Source organism: Dasypus novemcinctus, chromosome 10 (genome assembly GCF_030445035.2).
Source record: "Dasypus novemcinctus isolate mDasNov1 chromosome 10, mDasNov1.1.hap2, whole genome shotgun sequence".
Taxonomy (NCBI): domain Eukaryota; kingdom Metazoa; phylum Chordata; class Mammalia; order Cingulata; family Dasypodidae; genus Dasypus; species Dasypus novemcinctus.
In genome coordinates, this window is record NC_080682.1 from 113,792,300 (window position 1) to 113,800,252 (window position 7,953).

The window sequence follows — 7,953 nt, forward strand, 5'->3', positions numbered from 1 at the left end:
CAGGAAGTTTAGAGAAGACTTGAATAACACTATCAACAAACTTGACCTAATTTACAGTTATAAAAATTTCCAATCAACAGCAGCACATAAATATATTTTCCAAGAATACATAAAGCATTAACTTAAAGAGATCACATGCTATAACACCAAACAAGTCTAAATAAATTTTAAAGGATGAAATAATATACAGTGTATTCTCTGATGATAAAAACAAATTAAAAAATCAAGATAGAAAGATAGTTTGAAACTGGATCAGGGTGGTTCCTCTAATCCAATATAACTATGCCCTTAGAAAAAGAAGAAAATGTTGACACAGAAACAGTCACAGAGGAAAGAAGGCCAAATGAAGACAGATGTAGACATTGGAGCGAGGCATCTACAAACCAAGGAATGCCAAGGATTATCGACGAACAGCAGGAGCTAGAAAAAGCAAGGAAAGAGTCTCCCCGCAGGTTTTGGAAGGAGCGTTGATTTCAGACTTCTAGCCTTTAGAAAGGTGAGAGAATAAATTCCTGTTGATTTTGAGCCACCTAGTTTGTGGGACCTTCTCATGGCACCCTAAGAGACTTACACACACCTGATGGCATTCATTCTCTTTGTCTTGGCACATCCATGGATGATCCTTTTCTTGTTCCTCAAACTCTTAGAAATTATACACTCTTTACAATTAATTTTAAATATCATTTTTTTCATAAATGCTTTTCCTGAAATACGACCCTGGCACCTCACTTCTGGTTTTAAGGTTTGTTTTGTAACGAGGGTTAAGAATTTACAAATTATTATGATTAGAAAATCATTACATAGATGCTTTTATGTTATAAAATAGCAAAAGGTTAATATCTGAAATTGCCAAAACCGGCTGGATTTAGCTTAGACCTGCCAGTGTGATGGTTATTCTAAAGAGGAATAACCATCTGTTATTGATTACTCTAGACTTAGGCTCGCCTTTGTTTATACTTCCTATTGAGATAATAATCTAAATTGACCTTACCTTTGTTTACTGATTAGGCTCACCCTTGTGCATGCTTACTGTTGAGATGATAAATCTAGATTGACTTTACCCTTGTTTATAGATTAGGCTCACCCTTGTGTATGGCTCCTGTTGGGATGGTAACCAGTCCACACTCCTATTTAACATCCATATGGAAAACTTTGTACTTCCTATCCTATTCCAGAGCCTTGATCTCTGATGATGATTGTAACTTTGTGACTCACTCTGGTTTGATGCCCACCCCCATCCTGTTCCTTAAAGTTTATTAATGAACAAATATGTCCAGCTCCCCCACCAATTACTCATTAGGACGCCAATGTTATAAAATATTAAATTTTCTGCAAATCTGAGAGGCAATTCTGGACCAGTAGGCCGCTGGGCTCCTTTGCTTGTACAACCAAATAAATTATTTCTCTCTTGGAAACCCTGGTGTCTCAGAAATTGACTTTAAAGGTTCATCGTGAGAAAAGAAACGGCATTTTTTTGGGGGGGAAAGGGGGAGTGTTTCCTACATTTTATCACATTTAGTTTATCTTATGTATCCAAACTGAGAATGCCATGTAAATGGGTGACTGCAAAATGCAGCAATTTAATTTTTCTCCAATCAAAATAAGAAACAAACCAGTATGATCTCACTTCTATTAATTTTTGAAGGGTTACAGCAGTTAGAGTAGTTTTGCTTCTATGCATGAAGTTTAAAAAATCATATTTTTCCATAAAATACAAGAACAACCAAAGTAAACACTGGGATTCTTTATAAAATTAGTCCCAAGTGGCATTTAGGAATGTAGTTTTAGACTGCTGTGCTGACATCATGACAAACCAAAGTGTAAGGTGGGGTCTAGCTTTGTTTTGGTTTTCTTTTCCCTATCCAATGGCTATGGGTCAAATTCTAGAAATGCCCCAATTGTAAAGTAGGTCTCTTTTTGAATTCCACCATGAGTATGCTCCTTGAGTTATATGTTGAAGGGTGAGGCACAGTTTTCCAGACTCATATTGACTACCTAGTAGTCATCAAGGTAAAAAATTCATTGCCTCCTGCTTGGTATTCCTTTCCCTGCAAATCTACCACAAGATATATTAATTCCATCAAATACTTTAAAAAACCGGAATTTTTTTTTGTGATTTATCTGTGACAATTTCCAATATATCTCCAAATTTTTTATATTTGTTAGCATACTATTCCAACAGGGGCATGCTCTCAATTACCTCATGTACTTGTCTTGTTTCTTTGTCAGTGAAATGAGATTTGTTCTTCTCTTGTTCTAGAGTTAGAGAATTTTCTCTTCTTCTGTGTCTTGGCAACGAAGAACATATCTAATTATATCCAGATTTTCGTAAACTATTAGAACCTTTACAGCTTCCTTTCCCAAGTCTTTGGTGTATCTTCAACTCCAAAAGATTACTTGCCTGTGTCCTGAATTTCATCAAAATATTAACCTATTAATTTCTCCTCTTGAATAAATTTCATGTTGGAGATAAATTCAGTAGATACCTCAATAGCTTGGTTGAATCCATTTTCTCCACCATAGAAGAGATCAACTAATTTTAAAATTTTTGTTTGCAACTTCTGATCAAACATTTACTGACTTAGTTCAGTTTATATATAGGTATATATTTTATTAGAGAACTTGTGAACTTAAAAAACACTCATGCATGTGTGCAGAATTTCCATACAACAACCCTCCACCAAACATTAAATTGTTGTGGAGCATTTGTTACAGATTAGGTGATAACATCATCAGACTATTATCACTAGCTATGGTCTATAGAGTACATTTGGTGTATTTTTCCAGATCCCTATATTATTAACACAGTACTTCTTTGGCATTGATGCAAGAACATTATAATATTGTGTTAACTATAGTCCATAGGCTACGTTAATTGTATTTTTCCCATGCATGTCATATCCTTACCACCTTCTAATAGAGACGTACATTTGTTCTAGTTCATAGAAGGGCATTCTTGTATTTGCACTATTAACCACAAATCTCATTGACCTCTGGGTTCACTATGTGATTCAGACCCTAGATTATTCTCTAGCTTTCTTTCAATTGACATGTATATCCCTAGGCTAACCCTTTCAGCCACAATCCCATTTATAAACAAGCTGTGTTAGTTCTACTCACTATAACGTGTTACCATCAACTCTATACATTTCCATACTTTCATAGTCTAGTTCATTAAAACTTCTACATACATTAAGCACTAGTACCCCTTCTCAGTCCTTATCCTATCACCTTTAACCTATAGTCTAGGAATTAACTTGATGCCATTATTCTTCATATTTTAGTTCATATTGTATTTTTCCTTTTGTGTCTGGCTTATTTCACTCAGGATAAAGTCTTCAAGGTTCATCCATGTTATCATATGTGCCACAATGTCATTTCTTCTTACTGCAGCACAGTATTTTTTTTTTAAGATTTATTTATTTATTTATTTCTCTCCCCTTCCCCCCCCCACCTCCCATTGTCTGTTCTCTGTGTCTATTTGCTGCGTCTTCTTCGTCTGCTTTTCTTTTTGTCAGCAGCACGGGAATCTGTGTTTCTTTTTGTTGTGTCATCTTGTGTCATTTCTCTGTGTGGGCAGCACCATTCTTAGGCAGGCTGCACTTTCTTTGGCGCTGGGTGGCACTCCTTGTGCGTGGGGCTCCCCTCCTTGCGCGTGGGGCTCCCCTACACGGGGACACCCCTGCGCACAGCACTCCTTGTGCATCAGCACTGCGCATGGGCCAGCTGCACACGGGTCAAGGAGGCCGGGGTTTGAACCGCGGACCTGACCTCCCATATGGTAGACGGACACCCTAACCACTGGGCCAAATCCGCCACCAGCACAGTATTACATCATATGTATATACCACATTTTGTTTATCCGTTTATCAGTTGAAGGACACTTGGGTTGATTCCATGGCACTATGAACACTGATGTGCAAATGTCTGTATCACAGTTTTCAGTTCTTCTGGATATAATCCTAATAAAGAAAGTGAGAACCTTTTAACTTTCTTCTTCCTTTTTAAGCTATTTCTGGCTATTTGGGGCCCCTTATCCTTCCAAATAAATTTGATAATTATGTTTTCCATTTCTTTAAAAACTGCTAGTGCAATTTTTATTGGAATTGCATTGAATCTGTACACCAATTTGGACAGAATTTAAATCTTAATAATATATAGTTTTCCCATCCATGAACACGGAATATTTTTCCATTTATTTAGGTCTTCTTCAATTTCTTTTAGCAATGCATTGTAGGTTTTTTAATATAAGTTCTTTACATCCTTGGTTAAATTTATTCCTAGATATTCGATTCTTTTACTTGTTATTTTGTAAATGGATTTTTTTCCTGACTTCCTCCTCAGATTGCTCATTACTAGTGAATAGAAGCATTATCAATTTTTGCATATTAATCTTGTATCCTGTCACCCTTGATTATTAGCTCTAGTTGCTTTTATGTCGAATTTTCAGGACTTTCTAGGTATAAGATCATATTATCTGTGAATAGCAAATGTTTTACTTTTTCCTTTTTATTTGGATGCCTTTTATTTCTTTATCTTGCCTGATGCTCTCGCTAGAACTTCTAGCACTATATTGAACAACAGTGGTGACAGTGGGCATCCTTATCTTGTTCCTGAAATCAACAGGAAAGCTTTCAGTCCTTCCCCATTAAGTACAATGTTTGCTGTGGGCTTTTCATATATGCTCTTTTTCATGTTGATAAAATTTCCTTTAATTCCTATCTTTTGTGGTATTTTTGTTAAGAATGGATGCTATATTTTGTCAAATGCCTTTTATGTATCAATCAAGATGATCACGTAATTTTTCATTTTTGATTAATTAATGCAGTGTATTATGCTGATTGATATTCTTGTGTTGAACCACCCTTGCTTGCCTGGTATAAAACCCACTTGATCATGATGAACAATTCTTTCAATGTGTTGTTGGATTCGATTAGTGAGTATTTCTTTGAGGATTTTTGCATCCATATTCATTAGGGATATAGGTCTGTAATTCTCTTTTTTTGTAATATCCTTACCTGACTTTGGTAATTAGAGTGATAATGGCTTCATAGACTGAGTTTGGTAGCATTCTTTCATTTTTCATTTTTTTAAGTTAGTTTGAGTAAGATTGGTATTAAATCTTCTTTGAGGCTTGGTAGAACTCATCTGTGAACCCATTTGGTCCTGGGTTTTACATTTTGGGGAGCTGTTTGATGACTGTTTCAATCTCCATACTTGTGAATGGTTTGTTGAGGCCTTCTATTTCTTCTAGAGTCAGGGTAGAGAGTTCATATGTTTCTAGAAATTTTTCCACTTCATCAAAATTGTCAAGTTGGTTGGCATATAGACATCCATAGTATCCCCTTATGACCACTTTTATTTCTGTGGGGTCAGTAGTAATGACCCCATTTTCATTTTTTATTTTATTTATTTGCATCTTCTCTATTTGTCTTTGTCAGTTCCAGCTAAGGGTTTGTTGATTTTGTTAATCTTCCTGGAAAACCAACCTTTTTTTTTTTTAATTCTCTCTATTATTTTATGTACTCGATTTCATTTATGTCTGTTCTGTTCTTTCTTATTTAATTCCTTGTGCTTGCTTTGGGAATACCTTCCTCTTTGCTTTTCTTATTCTAGGACTTAGTTCAGTTTAAAGTCAGGTGATCCAGCTAAAATGAGACCAGCCACATTTACTTTGACCCCAGAAATATCCAGCTGCACAGAAGTCTCAGCTACTATCCAAACATAGTTATGTCAATTTTCCATTCTTAAACAGGCAAAATGCAAGGCAGCCTTACCTCCTCTACTGTGTTTGTTTTGCATAGGACTTCTCTTGTGTTTCCTTTGAGTGTGCCAAAAAGTGCACCACTGCCATCTATTATAATGAAGCCAAACTTGCTATCATCCAAAAACAGTAGTGTAAGAGCTTTTGTAAGGTATTTACATCACGCAAATACAATAACATATTAATTTGTTTGAAAGGCTCAAAGTTAATGTTGACTTTCTTTACCTTTCCTTCTTCCATTACAATTGCTCCACAGTAAACTACTAGACCATTTGGAGGTACTTTTCTATGAAATTTGAGTCTTTGTTGTACAGATATAAAGGCTCCCAGGACTGACTAGTGGTTTTCTCATGACTTACTGTTAGATGCAGCTCTAAACTCATCTGCTAACGTTTGCCACTCATGAAATCTGGTCTTTGGGAGCAATGATCAACAAAATCATCCTTGTGCCATTGCCACACGCTCCTTCTCAGCTGTTGCTGAGCTTCTTGACCTTGCAGATGCCCACATTCTCATCGGCAGCACTGGGGAGGTGTGCCATCCTCGTCTCCTCTGCCCTAATGGCCCAGGCCTGGGTGTCAGAGGCCGCTCCTCCCCACTGGCGGCTCTGCAGCAGCAGGGGATCTGACCAGCACATTGGCTCTCTCTCTCCAGGCAGCTGCATGTGTTGCCAAAAAAGAACCCGCTTTTGCTAGGGGGCAATTTGGTGACCCAGCAGGGACTAGGGACAGAATGGTTCGTGAACAAATTCGACTGCCCGAGTTTCTGAAGCCCCAGCAAGAGAAGCAAGCACAGCAATCAAGCTTTCTGGGGTCGCTAGGCCCTCTTGTTCTAAAAGCTCCACCGTTGGGTTTTTTCCACCTCGCTGGCACTCCGGGCTCTAAAGACGCTTTAACAGTTCTAAGAGAAACAGTTCCAGCCCCAGGTCCAGCATCTGAAGGGCTGGGTGGGTCACTGAGGTGGAAGTGAATTGGGAAGTTAATTCGATGTTTGAGTCCCCTTAAACTCCTTCCAGAACAAGTCCCCTTGATCTGACCTCTACACCTTTTCCTGATTTGTTTGGGGGTGGGTGCCATTCTGTTTGGACTTCAAATCCCCACCTTAATTCTTTCTGTTATGTATACTTCTGAACTTTGAGTCTGTCTGTTGAATATACTGTTAACCCTTAAGTCTATCTATTAAGTGTACTCATGAAAAGTAATCCAGAATATACGTTTTAAGTGTCAGTTCATTAAATGGTGTGTGTTATGTAGTGCAATAAATATTCAGTTTGCATTTAAACTGCTAAATCAATGTTTCGCTGCACTTATAGTATCAAGTATTTCTAAATTGGTTACTGGTTACTGAATTTTTTTTTTCATGTAATAAAACTTTATTTTTAAATAAGTTTTAGATTACAGAAAAGTTACATCAAAAGTATAAGGGGGGAGGTGGATGTGGCTCAAGCAATTGAGCAGCCACCTGCCATGAGAGGTCCCTGGTTCAGTTCCTGGTGCCTCCTTAAGAAGGCAGCGAGCTGGCATGACGGGAAGGTGTGGCAAGCTGACACAAGAGACGCAAGAAGAAAAACATAATGAGAGACACAACAAAGCAGCGAATGGAGGTCCCCAGTGCTCCCTAAAGAAGAGGAACAAGACAGTGAGCTGATGCAACAGGCAGGTGCAGCAAGATGATGCAACAAGATGATACAACAAGAGACACAAGAAGAAAAACATAATGAGAGACACAACAAAGCAGGAAATGGAGGTGGCTCAGGCAATAAGGCACCTCCCTCCCATGTCAGAGGTCCTGGGTATGGTACCTGGTGTTTCCTAAAGAAAAAAGGAAGACTAACACAAATAGCAACTATGAACAATGAGCAATGAGGGGGTGGGGAGAAATTTTTAAAAAAAAATGTAGCAGTCTGATATGGTTATGAATCCCAAAAATAGATGTTGGATTATGTTTGTAATCTGGTCTGTACCTGGACATGATTGAGTTATGATTAGGGCTTTAATTGGGCCACATCATTAGGGCATTGAGTCCCCACCCCCTGGTGGGTAGGATCTCACAGATAAAAGGCATGGCAAAGGACAGAGTTGGGAATTTTTGATGTTGGAGTTTGATGCTGAAGACTTAAGCTGGAGCCCCGAAAAGTTAGCTCACAGAGGAAAGAGAAGTCGGCTCCAGGAAGAAAGGAACCTTGAACC

General features: G+C 38.0%; 1 pseudogene; it reads right to left on the reverse strand.

Moving 5' to 3' along the window:
- Nucleotides 1–1,991: 1,991 nt before the first annotated feature.
- LOC101443668 (eukaryotic peptide chain release factor subunit 1 pseudogene) lies at nucleotides 1,992–6,305 on the reverse strand (annotated as a pseudogene).
- Nucleotides 6,306–7,953: the final 1,648 nt, after the last annotated feature.